Source organism: Bufo gargarizans, chromosome 5 (genome assembly GCF_014858855.1).
Source record: "Bufo gargarizans isolate SCDJY-AF-19 chromosome 5, ASM1485885v1, whole genome shotgun sequence".
NCBI classification, from domain to species: Eukaryota; Metazoa; Chordata; class Amphibia; order Anura; family Bufonidae; genus Bufo; species Bufo gargarizans.
Genome location: NC_058084.1, coordinates 199729357 through 199749404, shown reverse-complemented (window position 1 = coordinate 199749404; position 20048 = coordinate 199729357).

The following is a 20048-nucleotide window of genomic DNA, read 5'->3' as shown; positions in this document are numbered from 1 at the left end:
ATGGGCCTGGAGGTAAATGTCTGATCGTTGGTAATGCTGATCATTGACATTTAACTCCTTAGATGCCGTGGTCAACAGCATCTGGGAGCAATAAAACCAGGAGCAGAGCGCTTCTCAGCCTGTGACGCCTTCCTCTGGCTAAGTTTGGGGAAGGCGGCCTGTACTGGTAATAGACCTAAGCTTGTAGAAGGCTGACAGGCCAATTACTAGTATATTTGAATGCTGATTCAACATTTTTTTTATGTTACTACACCTCCCAAAAATAAATTGATCATAAAATAGTACACACTCACACAATGGTATTAATAAAAACTACAGATTTTCTTGCAAGAAATCAGCTCTCACACAGCTCCATAAACAAAAACAACAAAAAAAAAAAGTATGTTAGCATTCAGAATTAGTATATAATTTTAAAGACCTGCTTTATTTAAAGAACAGGGATTTATCAAAGTCTGATCTTCACAACACGTTTTTGGAAGTGTATTATGGAATGAATGTTGGAGATTTATGAGGACTTCAGAAGAGTTGTTGATGCTAATCAGGATGGAAAAGGTTATCAAATCATCTCTAAAGGAGTTTGAACTCCACCGATCCACAGAGATTGTGTATAAATATGGAAAATTTAAATTATTACTCTCCCCAGAATGGTCAATAAACCTATCACGCCAAGAACAAGGCATGTAATAGTCTGCAAGGTAACACAAGGAACCCAAGGTAACCTGTAAGCAACTAAAGGCCATTCACACTAGCTAATGGAGCCAACAATCAGGACGACAGTGAACGGTGGGCATCAGAGGATTGCAAGGAGAAAGCCGCTGCTCTCTAAAATGAACATGGCTCCTCGTCTGAAGTTTGCTAAAGATCTTTTGGACAAGCCAGAATGCTATTGGAATAATTTGTGTGTGGATAGATGAGGAAAACACACAACTTTTTGTTTTAAATGATGCTTCATATGGAAAATAGAAAACACTGCATTCCAGCATAAAAAAAACTCATCCCATCTGTAAAACACAGTGATGGTGGTAGTACTATCCTGTTTTGCTGCTTCTGGGCCAGGACAGCTTGCCATCATTGATGGAACAATGCATTCTGAATTATAACAGCAAATTGTAAAATGCAAATGTAAGGCTATCCATCTGTGAGCTGAATCTAAACAGAACATGGGTCATACAGCATGATAACAACCCTAAGGACACAAGTCGATCTGCCAAAGAATAGTTAAAGAAAAATAAACTAAAAATTTTGGAATTGCCAAATTAAAGTCTTGACCTTAATCTAATAGAAGGAAACCCACCAACATAACAGTTGAGTTAAAGCTGTTTTGTACCAAGAAACGGGATAAAATTCCTCCAAGCTGATGTGCAGGACTAATCAACAGAAACTGCAAGAAATGTTTAGCTACAGTTATTGCTGCGCACATAGGTCACACCAGATACTAAAAGTAAAGGTTCATTTACTTGTCACTCACAGCTGTGACATTAGATAATTTTCCTCGGTAAATAAGTGACCACTTTTTTTGCAATCTGAAAATAGCCAACCCTAATCGCTGCCATTTTTTTTTCACACTCCTCTAGAAATGTCCTATCCATGTCCACAAAATATGTCTCTCTCTTATGAGGCTGCAGCAAGGACATATGGATGTGGACAGCACATGTTGAGCTGCCTGCGTCTTTTGCAGCCCCATTGAACAAATCGGTCTGTATCTGGATACAAAGCGAAGCTACGTTCGTGTGCATAAGCCCTTAGTGCTTGCTTTCTAAGGGCTCTTTCACACTTGCGTTGTCCGGATCCGCTGTGTGCTCCATTTGCCGGAAGTGCCCACCGGATCCGTAACACAGCAAGTGAACTGAAAGCATTTGAAGACTGATCCGTCTTCAAAATGCGTTCAGTGTTACTATGGCAGCCAGGACACTATTAAAGTCCTGGTTGCCATAGTAGTAGTGGGGAGCGGGGGAACAGTATACTTACCGTCCGTGCGGCTCCCGGGGCGCTCCAGAATGACGTCAGAGCGCCCCATGCGCATGGATGACGTGATCCATGTGATCACGTCATCCATGCGCATGGGGCGCCCTGACGTCACTCTAAAGCACCCCGGGAACAGCACGGACGGTAAGTATACTGCTCCCCGCTCCCCACTACACTTTACCATGGCTGCCAGGACTTTAGCGTCCTGGCAGCCATGGTAACCATTCAGAAAAAGCTAAACGTTGGATCCGGTAATGCGCCGAAACGATGTTTAGCTTAAGGCCGGATCCGGATTAATGCCTTTCAATGGGCATTAATTCCGGATCTGGCCTTGTGGCAAGTGTTCAGGATTTTTTGCCGGAGCAAAAAGCGCAGCATGCTGCGGTATTTTCTCCAGCCAAAAAACGTTCCGGTCCTGAACTGAAGACATCCTGATGCACCCTGAACGGATTTCTCTCCATTCAGAATGCATTGGGATAATCCTGATCAGGTTTTTTCCGGCATAGAGCCCCGACGACGGAACTCTATGCCGGAAAAGAACAACGCAAGTGAAAGACCCGATACTCAGTTCAATGTATAAACAATTTTATAACAAGTATTATATTTCAAGATGGATTTATATGGCCCGATTGCCAGGGAGATTATCGGAGACAAATGTTCCTACGAACACTCGTTCCTGATAATCTGCCCATCTAATACTTCTGATCTCCAGATGAACAAGCAAAATGCTGTAGTATGTTTATATGTACTATGATAAAAGAAAAAAAAAAAAATATACGAAAAACAATTGTGCCTAAAAGGCATACATTAAATTTATGGCAAAGTCAAAAGCCACGTCATCTTAAAGTGACATCGTTGCAATATCCTTAGATTCAGCTCCAGTTAAAATTGCAGTTGAAAGTAGGAGATGCAGCATAAATAAATATCTGAAGTTCATAAAACATTTTAAGATGAAGTCTTGCAGGATACACAAACAGAATTAGATTATATTTTTACATCACCATATTCCGACCCCATACATTTTCTATAGTTATATCTACTGAGCTGTGTCTGGGCACATTTTTTTTGCGGGACAATCTGCAGTTTTTGTTGATACCATTTTGGAGTGTATGTGACTTTTTGATCATATTTTATAAAACATTTAGGTAAGAGAAGCAATGACAAAATGGCAATTTGGCCATTTTGACCCTTTTCCCCCGTTACGCCATTAGCCGTATTGGAAAAATATTTTTATATTTTAATAGTATGGGCGTTTTCGGTCGCTGTGATACCCATGATGTTTATATTTTTCGTTATTTAGGTATTTATATTTTTATTATTTGGAAAAGGGGGGTGATTTAAACTTATATAATTTTTTTTTTTACATATTTAAAGTTTTTTTTGTAATGTGAGCCTACAAAATCTATTTAATTTTTAAAGTTTGAACAATCATGTATTTTTAAACTGCACTTATTATTAAGAATTGGCAACTTTTTATTTTGGCCTGCCATCTGGTTGCCAAAATAAGAATTGCACTTTGAATATTGTCAGCCTCTTCAGCGAGGCCGAGCCTATTCAAATCAATTACCGCCTTCCCCATTGGCTGAATGGGACAATGGTAATACTCCTGGAAGCGCGAGCATCTGGTTTTTGCGCATTTAGATGCCGTGATCTCACTTGAATTATTATTATTGCCGGTCGTGGTAATTAGCTGCAGGTCTCTGCTGTTTGAAACAGCAGCCGTGCCCGGGTTACGGCAGCAGAGCTCTCAATAGACACTGAGCTGCAGTATGCTGGAAGCTACATAGTGGACAGAGCTAGAACTACTGGTGCAAGCCCTAAACTAGTAGGTGGGGTTGCCGGGTGTTAGATCCCCACCAATCTGATATTAATTGCCTATCCTGAGTATAGCCCTTTTAAGGCTATGGCAGTGGAAATACTGCAGATTTAGGCCTCTTTCACACTACCATTTTTTTTTTCTCATTTCAATGGGTCCGCAAAAAAAAAAAAAAAAAAATTTTTTTAATGTACTCCGTATGCATTCCATTTCCATTTCTCCGTTCCGTGCAAAGATAGCACATGTCCTGTATTTGGCTGCAAGTCACATTCCGTGGCTCTATTAAAGTCAATGGGTCTGCAAAAGACGGAATTAATACGGAAATGCATCCGTATCCGTTCTGTTTTTTGCGGAACCATCTATTGAGAATGTTATGTCCAGCACAATTTGTTCTATGTAATTACTGTATATGCCATACGGAAAAATGGACCGGAAACACAACGGAAACAAAAAAACAGAACGGATCCGTGAAAAACTGACCCCAAAAACACTGAAATAGCCATAGGGTAGTGTGAGAGAGGCCTTACAAGGGAAAATCCACAGTATATTATAGTATCAGCAAAGTGGATGAGATTTGAAATCTGAGCACAATGTAGCAGAAAAATATCCATTGTGCACGTTTTAAATCAGATTGTCTATTGTTTTTGTAGAATTTATTTTATAGCATATTTGACCTGCAACCTAACCTGACATATTTGACCAGCATTAACTTTAAGTTAGATGTATTTTAATATGCACTTTAATATGATTTTACTACGATTTTTTCAGTCTTTAGGTTTTCAGTATCAGATTGGCTGGAGTCAGGCACTCCGAGCTGTTTTCAATTAAGCTAGCTCAGCCACTACAGTGGAAAGAGAAAATAGTGGACCCAACCAATCTACTGTTGATGGCTTATCATGAGGATAGGTCTTTAACATCTGACATCTGTAAAACCCTTTTAAGATAGAAACTCTTGCAGTACACTCAACCACAAAAACATTTTTCCCAAGCATCCAGCTAATTATATTTTTATCAAAAGAATATTCCATGGCGTACACACATTATGAAAAAATGTGAATCATTTGGCTGGGATCCCACTATAACTTGTTCATTTGATATTGGGGGAGATTTTTTAAAACTTGCGCAATGAAAACTGGTTTGGTTGCCCATAGCAGCAAATCAGATTCCACCTTTCATTTTTCAGAGTTCCTTTTGAAATTTAAAGAACTAATCTGATTTGGTTGGTATGGGCAACTAAGCCAGTTCTCCCTCAGACCAGTAGTATTTGAAATTTTAGCAGGAAATTAGTATGAAAACTAATATGTTCACATACATGTTTTAGGGTGGGTTTACAAATAGGTTTATAGTGCCATTTTCTGCACTTTTGTGGCTTTAGTGCTTTCTTGCAGTAAAAATGTTAGGTCCAGATGTTAGCTGAATGTAATCGGAAATATGAAACACGACACAAACTTTTTGATACTGTTCTTTTTCTTTAAACACAGCATGCTGAAACTTTTGGCTTTTTATGACATCCTGTATTAGGTCAAAGAAATCAGAGAAAAAAAAAATAAAAAGGAGTAGCTTTTCTAGACAAAACTGTTAGGTTCAGATGAAATGGGATCCAACACCCCCAGTGATAAGCTTTTTTGGGCAGCTCTATCCACTGTGCAGTTTGTGGCACTGGCGTACTGCAGCTGAGGTACCATTCACTTTTAGTTTGATATTTGGCTTTCCCAAATAGCATTGTAAAACACATACATCCTACCTCTATATAATAAAAAATGCAATGTGAAAATGGCACAAACAATGCAAAAAAATTATACAAGCAGTTTTTGAAGCCGGGGCAAAAAAAAATAAAAAAAATGCATATCTACGACAAATGCCAGCAAATGAGGAAATAAAGCTGCATGGCCAGAACATGCTGCAATAAAAAAGCCATGGACCCCAAAAAACACACTATGTGAAAAAAGCCACATAAATGCATGTAAAAACAGTAAAAAAAAAATATATAAGTGCTCATGCACCCGAATGTATTTTCTTTCAGTGTCCTTTCCGTTTTTTTGCAGACCGTATGCAGAACCATTCACTTCAATGTGTCCGCACAAAAAATTGAGGTTAGGCTACATTCACACCTGCGTTAGGTGCGGATCCGTCTGGTATCTGCACAAACGGATCCGCACCTATAATGCAAACGATTGTATCCGTTCAGAACGGATTCGTTTGCATTACCAAGAACAAAAAACAAATATATATTTTGCTTCATGATAATGCAAGCAGCGTTTTGGTGTCCGCCTCCAGAGCGGAATGGAGGCTGAACGGAGGCAAACTGATGCATTCTGAACGGATCCTTATCCATTCAGAATGCATTAGGGCTAAACTGATCTGTTTTGGGCCGCTTGTGAGAGCCCTGAAACGGATCTCACAAGCGGACCCCGAAACGCCAGTGTGAAAGTAGCCTTACTTATGTGCATTCTGTTTCTCCATTCTGCAAAAAAAAAAAAAAAATATAGAACATGTCCTAATATTGTCCACATTACAGACAAGGATAGTACTGCTCTATGAAGGGCCAGCTGTTCCATTCTGCAAAAATACGGAATGCACACAGATGTCATCCGTATTTTATGCGGAAACATTTTTTGCGCACTGCAAAATACATAGTCATGTGCATGAGCCCTAAACTGAGTTTCCATCCTTTAGGCTGATTTCAGACAAGCAATATAAAATTAATGGGTTAGGATTCAGTCTGGATGCTATCCGTTCATAAGACATCGCATCCAGACATAAAGCTCCCTTCTGTAAAGGAAGGCTTAAAAGCTATGTACACCTTTTTGAGGCACATTTTTTTATGATCGCATTTGACTTATTTTGGGCCCAAAAAAAAAAAAATCAATTTTTTTTAATTAAAAGTATTGAGCCTGTCACAAAGGATTAACTTGTTAACTAGCTGTGTGAATCCTACTTTTTACTTTCACTTTGTGCTGTCATCTAATAACCTGTATCTCTAATTTACTAAGAAGTCAAAAACACTAAGGCCTCTTTCACACTTGCGTTCTCCGGATCCGGCGTGTACTCCACTTGCCGGAATTACACGCCGGATCCGGAAAAACGCAAGTGTACTGAAAGCATTTGAAGACTGATCCGTCTTCAAAATTCTTTCAGTGTTACTATGGCACCCAGGACGCTATTAAAGTCCTGGTTGCCATAGTAGGAGCAGGGAGCGGGGGAGCGGTATACTTACAGTCCGCGTGGCTCCCGGGGCGCTCCAGAATGACGTCAGAGCGCCCCATGCGATCACGTGATTCATGCGCTTGGGGCGCCCTGACGTCACTCTGGAGCGCCCCCGGGAGCCGCACGGACGGTAAGTATGCGCCCCGCTCCCCTTTACCATGGCTGCCATGACTTTAGCGTCCCGGCAGCCATGGTAACCATTCAGAAAAAGCTAAACGTCGGATCCGGCAATGCGCCGAAACAACGTTTAGCTTAAGGCCGGATCCAGATCAATGCCTTTCAATGGGCATTCATTCCGGATCCGGCCTTGCGGCAAGTCTTCAGGATTTTTGGCCGTAGCAAAAAGCGCAGCATGCTGCGGTATTTTCTCCGGCCAAAAAACGTTCCGTTCCGGAACTGAAGACATCCTGATGCATCCTGAACGGATTTCACTCCATTCAGAATGCATTAGGATAAAACTGATCAGTATTCTTCCGGCATAGAGCCCCGACGACGGAACTCTATGCCGGAAGAAAAGAACGCAGATGTGAAAGAGCCCTAAGCCACATTTTTATCAGTAAGATAAGAACTGAGCTATAATGAGTGTTTATAATGTCAGAGCATATATACGGAGCCTGTCAGATTAGATGCCTCAGGGAGCAGAGACAAAATTCTAATCCCTCTATTAGAGCATCTCAGCCATGTACAGAAAAAGGCTCCATATTTGTAATAAAGACCAATTAAAAAAATGATTTGTAGCTCAAAAGGAGTACAATGCAATAATAACAAATTGCCCCAAAGGTGTACATAGACTTTAACCACCTCCGGACCGCCTAACGCAGATCTGCGGTCCGGAGGCGGCAGCTGTGCGCTCAACGACGCATCGGCGCTTCATCTCGCGATAGCCTAGATTTCCTGTGAACGGGCGCACACACAACGCGCGCGCGTTCACAGGTTCAGAAGGTAAGCGAGTGAATTTGGGCCGCGGCGATCGTTCGCTGGCAGGCTGGAGATGCAATTTTTTTAACCCCTAACAGGTATATTAGACGCTGTTTTGATAACAGCGTCTAATATACCTGCTACCTGGTGGTCCCTTTTGTTTGGATCGACCACCAGAGGACACAGGTAGCTGTGTAAAGTAGCACCAACCACCACTACACTACACCCCCCCTGTTACTTATTAACCCCTTATCAACCCCTGATCACTTCATATAGACTCCCTGATCACCCCCCCCAGTCATTGATCACCCCCCTGTAAGGCTCCATTCAGACGTCCGTATGATTTTTACGGATCCACAGATACATGGATCGGATCCGCAAAACACATACAGACGTCTGAATGGAGCCTTACAGGGGGGGTGATCAATGACAAGGGGGCGATCACCCATATAGACTTCCTGATCACCCCCCTGTCATTGATCACCCCCCTGTAAGGCTCCATTCAGACATCCGTATGATTTTTACGGATCCACGGATACATGGATCGGATCCGCAAAACGCATACGGACGTCTGAATGGAGCCTTACAGGGGGGTGATCAATGACAGGGGGGTGATCACCCATATAGACTCCCTGATCACCCCCCTGTCATTGATCACCCCCCTGTAAGGTTCCATTCAGACGTCCGTATGCGTTTTGCGGATCCGATCCATGTATCCGTGGATCCGTAAAAATCATACGGACGTCTGAAAGGAGCCTTACAGGGGGGTGATCAATGACAGGGGGGTGATCACCCCATATAGACTCCCTGATCACCCCCCTGTCATTGATCATCCCCTGTAAGGCTCCATTCAGACATTTTTTTTTGGCCCAAGTTAGCGGAAATTGTTTTTTTTTTTGTTTTTTTCTTACAAAGTCTCATATTCCACTAACTTGTGTTAAAAAATAAAATCTCACATGAACTCACCATACCCCTCACGGAATCCAAATGCGTAACATTTTTTTAGACATTTATATTCCAGACTTCTTCTCACGCTTTAGGGCCCCTAAAATGCCAGGGCAGTATAAATACCCCACATGTGACCCCATTTTGGAAAGAAGACACCCCAAGGTATTCTGTGAGGGGCATATCGAGTCCATGAAAGATTGAAATTTTTGTCCCAAGTTAGTGGAAAGGGAGACTTTGTGAGAAAATACAAAAAAAAATAATCAATTTCCGCTAACTTGTGCCAAAAAAAAAATATATTTTATGAACTCGCCATGCCCCTCATTGAATACCTTGGGGTGTCTTCTTTCCAAAATGGGGTCACATGTGGGGTATTTATACTGCCCTGGCATTTTAGGGGCCCGAAAGCGTGAGAAGAAGTCTGGGATCCAAATGTCTAAAAACGCCCTCCTAAAAGGAATTTGGGCCGCTTTGCACATCTAGGCTGCAAAAAAAAAGTGTCACACATGTGGTATCGCCGTACTCAGGAGAAGTTGGGGAATGTGTTTTGGGGTGTCATTTTACATATACCCATGCTAGGTGAGATAATATCTTGGTCAAATGCCAACTTTGTATAAAAAAAATGGGAAAAGTTGTCTTTTGCCAAGATATTTCTCTCACCCAGCATGGGTATATGTAAAATGACACCCCAAAACACATTCCCCAACTTCTGCTGAGTACGACGATACCAGATGTGTGACACTTTTTTGCTGCCTAGGTGGGCAAAGGGGCACACATTCCAAAGAGCACCTTTAGGATTTCACAGGTCATGTTTTACACATTTAGATTTCAAACTACTTACCACACATTAGGGCCCCTAGAATGCCAGGGCAGTATAACTACCCCACAAGTGACCCCATTTTGGAAAGAAAACACCCCAAGGTATTCCGTGAGGGGCATGGCGAGTTCTTTGAATTTTTTATTTTTTGTCACAAGTTAGCGGAAAATGTGGATTTCTTTTTTTCTTACAAAGTCTCATATTCCACTAACTTGTGACAAAAAATAAAAAAATTCTAGGAACTCGCCATGCCCCTCACGGAATACCTTGGGGTGTCTTCTTTCCAAAATGGGGTCTCTTGTGGGGTAGTTATACTGCCCTGGCAATTTAGGGGCCCTAATGTGTGCGAAGTAGTTTGAAATCAAAATCTGTAAAAAATGGCCGGTGAAATCCTAAAGGTGCTCTTTAGAATGTGGGCCCCTTTGCCCACCTAGGCTGCAAAAAAGTGTCACACATCTGGTATCGCCGTACTCAGGAGAAGTTGGGGAATGTGTTTTGGGGTGTCATTTTACATATACCCATGCTGGGTGAGAGAAATAGCTTGGCAAAAGACAACTTTTTCAATTTTTTTTATACAAAGTTGGCATTTGACCTAGATATTTCTCTCACCCAGCATGGGTATATGTAAAATGACACCCCAAAACACATTCCCCAACTTCTCCTGAGTACGGCGATACCAGATGTGTGACACTTTTTTGCAGCCTAGGTGGGCAAAGGGGCACACATTCCAAAGAGCACCTTTCGGATTTCACCGGTCATTTTTTACAGCTTTTGATTTCAAACTTCTCACGCATCTGGGCCTCTAAAATGCCAGGGCAGTATAACTGCCCCACAAGTGACCCCATTGTGGAAAGAAGACACCCCAAGGTATTTTGTGATGGGCATAGTGAGTTCATGGAAGTTTTTATTTTTTGTCACAAGTTAGTGGAATATGAGACTTTGTAAAAAATCATCATTTTCCGCTAACTTGTGACAAAAAATGAACTCACTATGCCCATCAGTGATACCTTAGGGTGTCCACTTTCCGAAATGGGGTCATTTGTGGGGTGTTTGTACTGTCGGGGCATTGTAGAACCTCAGGAAACATGACAGGTGCTTAGAAAGTCAGAGCTGCTTCAAAAAGCGGAAATTAACATTTTTGTACCATAGTTTGTAAACGCTATAACTTTTACCCAAACCATTTTTTTTGACCCAAACTTTTTTTTTAATCAAAGACATGTAGAACAATAAATGTAGCGAAAAATGTATATATGGATGTCTTTTTTTTTTTTTTGCAAAATTTTACAACTGAAAGTGAAAAATGTAATTTTTTTGCAAAAAAATCGTTAAATTTCGATTAATAACAAAAAAAGTAAAAATGTCAGCAGCAATGAAATACCACCAAATGAAAGCTCTATTAGTGAGAAGAAAAGGAGGTAAAATTCATTTGGGTGGTAAGTTGCATGACCGAGCAATAAACGGTGAAAGTAGTGTAGTGCAGAAGTGTAAAAAGTGGCCTGGTCATTAAGGGGGTTTCAGCTAGCGGGGTTGAAGTGGTTAAAGGGTTTTCTGGTCTTACGTACTGTAAATGAAACTTCTGCCATATAAATTAAAAAATACTTTGTTTTGGTTGCTTGCTCTTTTTAAAATATTTTCTGTGCTTGTTTGCTGCTTATGGGAGAATATTAACAGTCAGATGTATATCTTGTCCTGCTTCCCAGTGGGTACAGTTGTCTCCAGTGTATGGCAATACTCTTAGCTAGACAGGCCGGGCTTGCAGTTTACAATGCATCATTCTTCAGAGCAGGCTGTTTAAGCCCAGAGTTCATTGCCTAGAATGGAGACAATTGTACCGACTTCCCAACAGAGAGCAGGGCTAAATATATTTGAATCTACTCTCTCTGAAGGTATCCAAGATTATTCTAATTCACTCACCACAAATAAATATCTTAAAAATGGTAAAAACTCAAACAACTACCATAAAATTAAGCTATACTATTTTCTAACACAATTTATAGGGGTTTGTGAAAGACTATGTGGCACTCTTCACAATGCAGCAGTGCACACATTTCCTCTTACATCATAATCCATATAAAAATAAAACTTGCCACTCAAATGAGATCAGGAGTGTTTATTTTAGTAATCAACAGAAGAATATACAAAAGACTGTTGTGGGCGTTTTCCAGCAGCATTTCCACAGAGGGGATTCTGCATTACACTGCTGCTCTGACCCATGTTTATTTCTTTGCTGCCTGCAATCTGTGCCTGAAGACTCTAGTTTTGTACGACAAATGTTCAGAACTGAGTTTTGTACATTATTTTGTGGATTGATCAAATAAATACATGCATCATTTCATTTGAGTTTGATTATAATGAAGGGTACTGTCCAGTTTTCCAGTTTTGGAAGGCTTTTGGACAGCTTCCCTCTCTGTTGGGTCTGCTCACCACTGCTCAGTATGCATTCCAGCATAGTCTGTATGCCTATGTGCACTACTGTACAGTCTCCAATCTTAATTACTCGCCAGTACTTAAAGGGAACCTGTCACCTGGATTTGGTGTATAGAGCTGAGGACATGGGTTGCTAGATGGCCGCTAGCACATCTGCAATACCCGGTCCCCATAGCTCTGTGTGCTTTTATTGTGTAAAAAAACTGATTTGATACATATGCAAATTAACCCAAGAAGAGTCAGAGCTTGAAAAGATGACTCTCGTCTTGTCACACAAGCAAGACATGACTTATGTTAATTTGCATAAAAGGGAGATACAAAAATTGCATAATACTTATTGAATTTGTCTGCAAATGAAATTAAAAAGTGTAATTTATATGCTTATGGTAACACAATGAACATTTAGAAACGCTCAGTGAGTGTAGCATAGTAGAGGTGACAGGTTCCCTTTAATTAATAAAATTGGATCTGTTACCCCACTGTGTAAAGCAACCCTCATAATGATTAAGATAAGTGTATACACCAAAAACACTTCAATCTCCAGTCTGTTTACTGTCAATAAGGCTGTGTACATTTGACTTTTACTATAGTTAGGCTACTTTCACATTCGTGTTTGGTGTGGATCAGTCATGGATCTGCACAGATGGATCTGTTCAGATAATACAACCGTCTGCATCCATACAGTTTGCATTATCTTAACATAGCCAAGACGGATCAGTCTTGAACACCAAGTCAATGGAGGACGGATCCATTTTCTATTGTGCCAGATTGTGTCATAGAAAACTGATCCGTCCCTATTGACTTACAATGTGTGTCAGAACGGATCTGTTTGGCTCAGTTTCGTCAGACGGACACCAAAACGCTGCAAGCAGCATTTTAGTGTCCGCCTCCAGAACAGAATGGAGATGGAACGGAGGCAAACTGATACATTCTGAGCGGATCCTTTTCCATTTAGAATGCATTGGGGCAAAACTGATGCGTTTTGGACCACTTGTGAGAGCCCTGAACAGATCTCAAACGGAAAGCCAAAACGCCAGTGTGAAAGTAGCCTTAGTTATTTGGTAGTCATTTAAAATCACTGAGATTACTTCCATAGATCTCAGCCACATCAGCCCAAGAAACGTTAGTAAAGACTTGCTGTTTGTTACAATTTAGAATTATTATAAACCGGTCTGCTTGACTAATGCCTATTTCATCCGTTTGACTTTCAGGATGAAATGTATTCTCCAATTAATGGCTGACTCAACTATCAAACCTGAGAATTTAATGTGTCACAAACCACAATTAACTTTTTTAGGTGGTCTCCTGAAATTAGAGAGCTGTCCATGGTGCCTGCATGTGATATAGGGAAACGTTAAAAAAAAACTGCAGCTGTGCCATATTTGGACAAGCTCCCCAGAAACTCATGTCAGCATGTTAAAATAATTCCAAAAATGTAATTTACCATATGTTTCTGAGAATCTACTTTCAGGAAAGTGCAGTAAAGACATGTCTCTGGCAGGTCTCTGTATGGAAAAGCACTGTAGACTAGGCTTTTCAGTACAGTGGGTAAAGATACATAAAACATGCATCATGTTATTGGATCCTTTGTGTGCACAGAAAACACTATGAACACATCCAAACCTACATTGGAGAACAGCACTCATTTCAGATTGAACCTACATGAATCCCCCAAAAAATAAAGTAAAATCATGACAAAGAAAAATTAACCAGCACATATTTGCCATTAACTAGATTTTTATTTTCCCCAATACTACTTTGCTATCTGCAATCAGGGTAGTTCCCTACCACCAGCCAAATGTTTTATGTTCCTGGGAACTATTCGGATATTGAAATTAATGTATACATTTCTACTCTACATTAGGACAGTTGGTTAAAGGTGAGCGTTTAGCGACAGCTGAGAAATAATACAGGGTGGCATTGCTCAAAGTTGCAGTGAACAAGATATTTTACTTTACAGGTGTAGTCCCAGAAAGGACACTTCTCACTTATCCACGATAGATAAAATGTCTTCATTAGGCTGCCTGCGATCATACAGCAGATGGCTGTTTCAGCCGGCCACCTAGACCGTGGTGTGGCAGCATACATGCATGCATGACCACCACTCAGTTTAAACTCCTCCATTTTACATTTAAAGAGGACCAGTCACTAGGAAGTAGCAAAGCTCATGAGACTTCAGGAAAAACCTAGTCAGAGGCTATACATTTTAATGCTGTACGGAGACTAATTTCAGTACAGCATTAAACCGAAGTTTTGAGTGAAGCGACTTAAGATCTAGGATTCGAAGCTCGCTTTGCTTATTTCTACCCATCACTATCTACATGCACCAGGTGATAGAGCAGGGGAAGCGGAGCAGATTGACATATGGTTTTATGGGAAAAGATTCAATAAAATGTGTAATTTATACCTCTGCTTTTTTCCAAACTTAAGACCTTCTCCATCCACAGCCATCAGTGATTGACAGCTATCTCTGTGTATATACACAGGGAATGTTATAAGTCAGTGAAAACACTACCCCTGTGTACAACTGAAGTCAGAAATAGCAGATAATTAAATGTATAAGTCACAAGTTTTACTGGATCTCTTCCTACAAAACTGTATACCGATCTGCTGAGTTCCTCCAGCTCTATAAACATCCAAACACAGGCCAGTAACAATCAACTGCTGTTCATGTTGTTTCCACTGATCTACTTAGTTTCCAATACTGTCATATGTATGCTACATAAATCATTTTGTTATTCATAACCTATTCATCTAAAACACTGCTCCAGCTGTTTCTAAATCCAGCTATTTAGAAACAACTCCCAGTATGTCACTGGGAGTTGTTTCTAAATAGCTGGATTTAGAAACAGTTGATCAATGATCCAGTGCACATCTTGCATGATGTATGCAGTCCTGGAACTGCCGTTCCAGGGTGTATATCTTTGTTCAAGATGTGAGCAAATTACCAATTTGGCATCGCAAATCGACAATTTGCAAAAGAGTTTGCTTCTCACCGAGCAAGCACTCTTTGGGGTAGATGAGGAGGAGGGTGACAGAGAGGAGGCTGAGGAAAGTGAGGTAGGTAGCTGGGTAACAGAAAGTGGGGTAGAGGGAAGAGTGCCAGGGAGGCTAGCCCTGATCTAACACACCCCAAAAAGTTTGCACGTTTGGCAGATGAGGGGGATGTCAGTCCAGGGACTGCACTGCTGCAGCCGGACACTTCCTCTGCCAGTCAGGGGAATGTCAGCTCCAGTAAGCAGGGAACCAGGAGAGCAGGGCAGGCCAGACAGGTGCTGGTAGTGGGAGACTCCATTATTAGGGGAACAGATAGGGAAATCTGTCACAAAGACAGTGATCGCCGAACGGTGTGCTGTCTTCCTAGTGCTAGAGTTAAGCACATCGCAGATCGGGTTGACAGATTACAGAGAGGGGCTGGAGACGATCCAGCGGTCATGGTCCATATCGGAACCAATGACCAAGTTAGAGGTAGGTGGAGAGTCCTTAAAAATGATTTCAGGGATTTAGGTCAAAAGCTGAGGGCAAGGACCTCTAAGGTAGCATTTTCCAAAATACTGCCTGTACCACGAGCCACACAAGAAAGGCAACGGGAGATTAGGGAGATTAACAAGTGTCTCAAGAACTGGTGTAGGAAGGAGGGGTTTGGGTTCCTGGAGAACTGGGCCGATTTTTCGGCTACAGGCTCTATCGTAGGGACAGGTTGCACCTCCATGGGGAAGGGGCAGCTGTGCTGGGGAGAAAGATGGCTAGAAGGTTGGAGGAGTATTTAAACTAGGGACTGGGGGGAGGAAAATTACATTATAGGAGGGGAAGATAGTGCAGATAGAGACCGGGGGCAAGGTAGTGGGACGGAGGGAGGAATGGAAGGAGGGACTAGAACAGTTCAGAAGGAAAGGTGTAGGGTAAAAAATATACATAAACCTCTCAAATGTATGTATACTAATGCCAGAAGCCTGACTAAAAACTGGGGAGCTGGAATTACTGATGTTTGAGGAGAACTATGACATAGTGGGAATAACTGAGACATGGCTGGATGATAGCTATGACTGGGCAGTTAATGTACAAGGTTACAGTATGTTTAGAAAAGATTGTCAAAACCGGAGAGGGGGAGGGGTTTGCCTTTATGTAAAGTCTTGTCTAAAGCCCACAGTCCAAGAAGATATAAGTGAGGGACATGAACATGTGGAGTCACTGTGGGTAGAGATACATGGAGCTAAAAACAACAAATTACTAATAGGAGTTTACTATAAACCACTTAATATACCTGAGTCCACAGAAAATCTACTACTAAACGAGATAGACGAGGCGGCAAATCATAATGAGGTGGTTATTATGGGTGACTTCAACTACCCAGATATAGACTGGGAAACAAACTTTTATATCTCATAAGGGAAATAGCTTCTTGGCAATAACCAAAGACAATTACCTCTCCCAACTGGTTCAGGACCCGACTAGAGGGACGGCCATACTGGACTTAGTATTAACCAATAGGCCTGACAGAACAACAGACGTGCTGGTTGGGGGACACCTGGGAAATAGTGACCATAAAGTAATAACCTTCCAATTATCATTCAAAAGAGCATTTCTACAGGGAGGAACAAAAATACCAAACTTCAAAAAAGCTAAATTTAGCCAAAAGAGGCCATAGGCCGAACTAACTGGGACAAAGTCCTCAAAAATAAAAATACAGCCACAAAATGGGATATCTTTAAAAACATCCTAAAATCTCATTGTGAGAGGTACATATTGTATGGGAATAAAAGGTTAAGGAACAAAAAGAAACCAATGTGGATAAATAGAAATGTAAAGAAAGCAATAAATGACAAAAAGAAAGCATATAATTCACTGAAACAGGAGGGTAGCACGGAAGCAGTGAAAAACTATAAGGAAAAAAATAGAACATGTAAAAAACAAATAAAAGCGGCCAAACTAGAGACCGAGAGATTAATTGCCAAAGAGTAAAACTAACCCTAAAATGTTCTTTAATTATATAAATGTTAAAAAGTATAAATCTGAAGGTGTCGGCCCTCTAAAGAGTAATGAGGGGGAAGTCGCAGAGAGCGATGAGGAGAAAGCAAAGCTGTTAAATATTTTTTTCTCCAATGTATTCACTGAGGAAAATAAACTGTCAGATGACATGCAGAATGTAAAAATAAATTCCCCATTAAAAGTGTCCTGTCTGACCCAGGAAGAAGTACATCAGCGACTTAAAAAAGATTAAAATAGACAAATCGCCAGGACCGGATGGCATACACCCCCGTGTCCTAAAGGAATTAAGTAATGTCATAGCCAGACCCTTATTTCTGATATTTGCAGACTCTATACTGACAGGAAATGTCCCACAGGATTGGCGCATGGCAAATGTGGTGCCAATATTCAAAAAGGGTCCAAAAACAGAGACTGGAAACTATAGGCCGGTAAGTTTAACATCTGTTGTGGGTAAACTGTTTGAAGGTTTTCTGAGAGATGTTATATTAGAGCATCTCAACAGAAATAAGCAAATAACGCCATATCAGCATGGCTTCGTGAGGAATCGGTCATGTCAAACTAATTTAATCCGTTTCTATGAGGAGGTAAGTTTTAGACTTGACAGCGGCGAATCAATGGATGTTGTATATCTGGACATCTCCAAAGCATTTGACACTGTACCAAATAAAAGGTTAGTATATAAAATGAGAATGCTCGGACTGGGCGAAAACGTCTGTATGTGGGTAAGTAACTGGCTCAGTGATAGAAAACAGAGGGTGGTTATTAACGGTACACATTCAGATTGGGTCACAGTCACTAGTGGGGTACCTCAGGGGTCAGTATTGGGCCCTATTCTCTTCAATATATTTATTAATGATCTTGTAGAAGGCTTGCATAGTAAAGTATCAATTTTCGCAGATGACACTAAACTGTGTAAAGTAATTTACACTGATAAGGACAGTATACTACTACAGAGGGATCTGGATAGATTGGAGGCTTGGGCAGATAAGTGGCAGATGAGGTTTAACACTGATAAATGTAAAGTTATGCACATGGGAAGGAATAATGCAAGTCACCCGTACATACTAAATGGTAAAACACTCGGTAACACTGACATGGAAAAGGATCTAGGAATTTTAATCAACAGCAAACTAAGCTGCAAAAACCAGTGTCAGGCAGCTGCTGCCAAGGCCAATAAGATAATGGGTTGCATCAGAAGGGGGATAGATGCCCGTGATAAGAACATAGTCCTACCACTTTACAAATCGCTAGTCAGACCACACATGGAGTACTGTGTACAGTTCTGGGCTCCTGTAAACAAGGCAGACAGAGCTGGAGAAGGTCCAAAGGAGGGAAACTAAAGTAATAACTGAAATGGGGCAACTACAGTACCCTGAAAGATGATTAAAAATGGGGCTATTCACTTTAGAAAAAAAGACTACTGAGGGGAGATCTAATAAATATGTATAAATATATCAGGGGTCAGTACAGAGATCTATCCAATCAGCTATTTATCCCCAGGACTATGACGAGGGGACATTCTCTGCGTCTGGAGGAAAGAAGGTTTGTACACAAACATAGAAAAGGATTCTTTACGGTAAGAGCAGTGAGACTATGGAACTCTCTGCCTGAGGAGGTGGTGATGGGGAGTACAATAAAGGAATTCAAGAGGGGCCTGGATGTATTTCTGGAGCGTAATAATATTACAGGCTATAGCTACTAGAGAGGGAGGTCGTTGATCCAGGGAGTTATTCCGATTGCCTGATTGGAGTCGGGAAGGAATTTTTTATTCCCCTAAAGTGGGGAAAATTGGCTTCTACCTCACAGGGTTTTTTTTTTTGCCTTCCTCTGGATCAACTTGCGGGATGACAGGCCAAACTGGATGGACAGATGTCTTTTTTCGGCCTTATGTACTATGTTACTAATGATGTAAAATATCTATAGAAAAATGAATAGATTCTAGAATTTGACCCAAAATTGCAAGATCGTCATTCTAACAAATCCAAATTCTATGTGATTTGAGACAGCGTGAAGGAGAGAGAGAACGTTTTCCAGGCAATTAGGGTACTTTCAATTCAAATTTATTGCAACTGAAAAATCAGGTGGCTGATTCGGCCCCAGATTGAATTTTTTTAAATATACTCTTCTCTAGAAGTAACATTTGTATATTTACTAACAATATGCAATATGGGGTCCTAGGTTCGAATCCAACCAAGGACAACTGCATGAAGTTTGTATGTTCTCCCCGTGTTTGCATGGGTTTCCTCCCACACTTTAAAGACATACTGATAGGGACCTTAGATTGTGAGCCCCATTGGGTACAGTGGAATGATAATGTCTGTAAAGCGCTGCAGAATATAGTAGCGCTATGTAAGTGTATTAAAAAAAACTAATACATTTCATATTTTCCGATTTTCAAAGAGTGATTGTTTTTCTGCTATTCAATGAATTCATCAGAGAGCTGCTCTGAAGGCTCTTGATCTGTAGCCATCATTTTTCCTTCCTTGACAGCTCAAAAAAACACTGATTTAAGGCATTATCAAACTGATAATATACCGTAAATACTTTAGGGTTATGAGCCATCAGGAAAGAAGACATAATGGCTAAATATCGAGCAGTCAAAGGAGCTCTCTGAAATTCACTGAGAGGCAGATGCATTAAAATTGAAGAATGTAGAAGACAAACTATCTATTTTTTAAGGACCAAATGAAGACATTTTAACCCCAAAAAAGTTGAATGCAATAATAATAAAACAAATTCCCCGAAAGTGTCCATGACCTTTGTTTATTGGAAGAAATTCGACTATTTCAGTGCTCACCTTTTCCGTGTACCCGCTGGACAAGATGCATTCTTCCTTATACAAACCCGTGACCACTACCAGCCAAAGGCTTCAGTGGTAATGGATGCATGAACAGATAGTGTTTTCCCACTGAAGTGGTTGTTTAATAAATGGGGGATAAATATCTGATTGGTAGGGTCCAACCA